The 3,370-nt window shown below is 51.4% G+C and overlaps 1 long non-coding RNA gene across 1 annotated transcript; it reads right to left on the bottom strand.

The window, feature by feature from the left end:
* Positions 1 to 279: 279 nt before the first annotated feature.
* LOC309633204 lies at positions 280 to 3,109 on the bottom strand. Its single transcript, XR_014247383.1, has 3 exons — positions 3,042 to 3,109; positions 1,270 to 2,150; positions 280 to 380 (listed from the first exon to the last, which is right to left on the bottom strand). It is a non-coding gene; the product is annotated as an uncharacterized lncRNA (long non-coding RNA).
* Positions 3,110 to 3,370: the final 261 nt, after the last annotated feature.

The following is a 3,370-nucleotide window of genomic DNA, read 5'->3' as shown; positions in this document are numbered from 1 at the left end:
GTACCGTGAAACTAATGCAGAAGTGCGACTAAGGCCTCACGGAAGCTGCGCACTCCTACCCTGCTGCATGGCATATCAGGGCCCTCCTTCGAAGTTAGGCCTCACTTTGAGATTCCCTTTAGCTATAGAACAGGACAGGATGAGCTCTGACCGAGAAACTGGGATACCCTGTTTCTTCGTGAAACCTCTTTTTCCCTCTCACAGCCATGCCTGCCGTGAGTATAAGGCTGACAACCACAGTGTTTTTAAGGGATCTTCAAGGCGCAGAAAAGGAGCTTTCAAGGTGGGAAAACAAGGCCAGTCCCATCAGGCACCATCTCCAGGATGACACTCAGAGTAAGTGTCTCAGGGTACTGGCAGGTCAAAAGAGACCTAGCTACCTCCCTGGCTCTTCCCTGATTCAACTTTTCTACACAGGGTGTTCTGCGTGTAGTGAACTGCCTAGACGAAAGAGGGCCCTAGGTCTCTGAGGGTCCGGTGCCTCTCGCAAAAGCCTGAAGTGTTCCACAGAAAACTGTGCTGCAGTGGAAGTTGCAATGCAAGCTGCCTTTCTCCTTGAGATACGGTGACTTAAGCTTTGAGGTCCTAGAAGGACTTGTAAGCAGAGAGTTTTTCTCAGTACAGCTCAGACTAGGGCAACGAGGACGACTTCCACGGCATGCCTGACTTTCTAAAACCGTGTTCATGAAACCTTTCGGTAGTTGGGGATACCTAGCTCCCCGAATGAAGCGTGCAGTGTGTTACCCTTTACTCCGCCTACCCATGGGCACCCTGACAGGCCTACGGGTCTGACTGTGGCCCAGCAAGCCCAGGGTAGCCTTGGAGTACTCAGTGTCCTTGTACGGAAACGAGTGCTGCCGCGAGGGGTCTAGGAGTCCTGAATACCTTACTAGCGTTCAACTAAAGCAAGAGAGCGACTAAGTCCTCATGGAAGCTGTTGCACGCCTACTGCGCTACATGGCATATCAGGGCCCTCCTTCGAAGCGAGGGCTCACTTTGAGTTTCCCTTTAGCTATAAACAGGACAGGATTAGCTCTGAATCAGAAACTGAAATACCCTGTCTCTTCGTGTATCCTCTTTTTCCCTCACACAGCCATGCCTGCAATGAATATAAGGCTGACAACCACAGTGTTTTTAAGGGAGCTTCAAGGCGCATAAGAGGAGCTTTCAAGGTGGGAAAACAAGGCCAGTCCCATCAGGCACCATCTCCAGGTTGACACGCAGCGTAAGTGTCTCTGGCTTCTGGCAGGTCCAAAGAGACCTAGCTACCTCCCTGGCTCTTCCCTTATTCAACTTTTCTACATAAGGTGCTCTGCGTGTAGCGAACTGCTTAGATGAAAGACTGCCCTAGGACTCCTAGGGTCCTGTGCCTCTCCCAAAAGCCTGAAGTGTTCCACACAAAACTGTGCTGTAGTGGAAGTTGCAATGCAAGCTGCCTTTCTCCTGGAGATACGGTGACTTCAGGTATGAGGTCCTAGAAGGACTTGTAAGCAGAGAGTTTTTCTCAGTACCGCTCAGAGTAGGGCAACGAGGACGAATTTCATGGTATGCTGGACTTGCTAGGACCGTGTTCATGAAGCCGTTGGTGAACTGGGGATATCTAGCTCGTCCAAGGAAGAGTGCAGCGTGTGACTCTTCACTCGACCTACGTAGGGCCACCCTGAATGGCCTACGGGTCTGAGTGTGACCCAGCAATCCCAGGGGAGCCTCGGGGTACTCAGGGTCGCTGTACGGAAACGAGTGCTGCCGCGAGGGCTCTACGAGTCCTGAAAAGCTTACTAGCGTTCAACTAAAGCAGAAGAGCGACTAAGGCCTCATGGAAGCTGCTGCACGCCTACTCCACTGCATGGCGTATCAGGGCCCTCCTTCGAAGCTAGGCCTCACTTTGAGTTTCCCTTTAGCTAGAGAACAGGACAGGATGAGCTCTGAATCAGAAACTGGAATACGTGTTTCTTCGTGAAACCTCTTTTTCCCTCTCACAGCCATGCCTGTCGTGAGTATAAGCCCGACACCAACAGTGTTTTTCAGCTAGCTTCTAGGCGCATAAAAGGAGCTTTCATGATGGGACAGCAAGGCTAGCCCCGTCAGGTCCTGTTTCCAGATTGACACACAGCATAAGTAGCTGTGGTTTCTAAGAGGTCAAAAGAGACCTGGCTACCTACTTGGCTCTGCCCAGAATCAATTTTTCTGCACAGGGTGTTGTACGTGGAGTGAAGTGCCTAGACAATAGACTGCCCTAGGTCTCTAAGAGCCCTGTGCATGTCCCAAAGCCTGAAGTGTTACACAGAACACTGTGCTTTAGTGGAAGTTGGAATGCAAGCCGTCTTTCTCCTTGAGATACGGTGACTTCAGGTACGAGGTCCTCGAAGGACTTCAAAGCAGAGAGTTTTACTCAGTACAGCTCAGAATCGGCTGATGAGGCAGACTTCCATGGTTTGCTGGCCTTGCTAGAACCGTGTTCCTGAGGCGGATGGTGAGCTGAGGAAATCTAGCTTTCCCAAGAAAGAGTGCAGTTTGTTATCTTTCACTCGGCCTAAAAAGGGGCACACTGAAGGGCCTACGGGTCTGAGTGTGGCCCAGCAAGCCCAGGGGAGTCCTGGGGTACTCAGAGTTCTTGTACGCAAATGGGTACTGACACGAGTGGGCCTGGAGTCCTGAGAAGAGTAGTACCTTTAAACTAATGCAGGACTGCGACTAAGGCCTCAAGGAAAATGCTGCACAACTACCCTTCTGGAGGGCAAATCAGAGCCTTAGGTCGAGGGTAGGGCGCACGTTGAGATTCCCCTTAGCTCTAGTGCAGGGCAGGATATGCTCCCCACCAGGGCCTGGAAGCACCCTCTTTCTTTCGAGAAAACTCATTTTCTTCCAGAGCCATGCCTGGAGTGAGGACAAGTCCGACAACCACAGTGTTTTTCAGGTAGCTTCAAGGCCGCATGAATGGAGCTTTCAAGACGGGAAAACAAGGCTTGTCTCCTAAGGCCGCCATTTCCAGGCTGACACGCAGAAGAAGCATCTGTGGTTTCTAGCAGGTCAAAAGAGACCTAGCTCCTCACTGGGTCCTTGGAGAATCAACTTTTCTATGCAGGGTGTTCTGCGTGTAGCGAACTGCCTAAATGAAAGAATTCCCTAGGTGACCTGGGCTCCTGGGCATCTTCCAAAAGCCTGCGGCGTTACACCAGAAAGTGTGCTCTAGTTGCACTTGGACCACAAGCCGACTCTCTCCTAGAGGTTGGTTGACTTCAGCTAGGAGCTGGTAGAAGGAACTGTAAGCAAAGAGTTTTCCTCAGTACAGCTCGGACTACTGTAAGCAGGCAGACTGGCATGGCATGCTGCACCTACTACAACCGTGTTCCTGAGGCTGTTGGTGAGC

The sequence above is a fragment of the Balaenoptera borealis genome (assembly GCF_965194805.1).
Source record: "Balaenoptera borealis genome assembly, chromosome: 8".
NCBI lineage: Eukaryota > Metazoa > Chordata > Mammalia > Artiodactyla > Balaenopteridae > Balaenoptera > Balaenoptera borealis.
The sequence above is the reverse complement of the archived record's forward strand: the minus strand, read 5'-3'. Positions and strand labels throughout refer to the sequence as shown.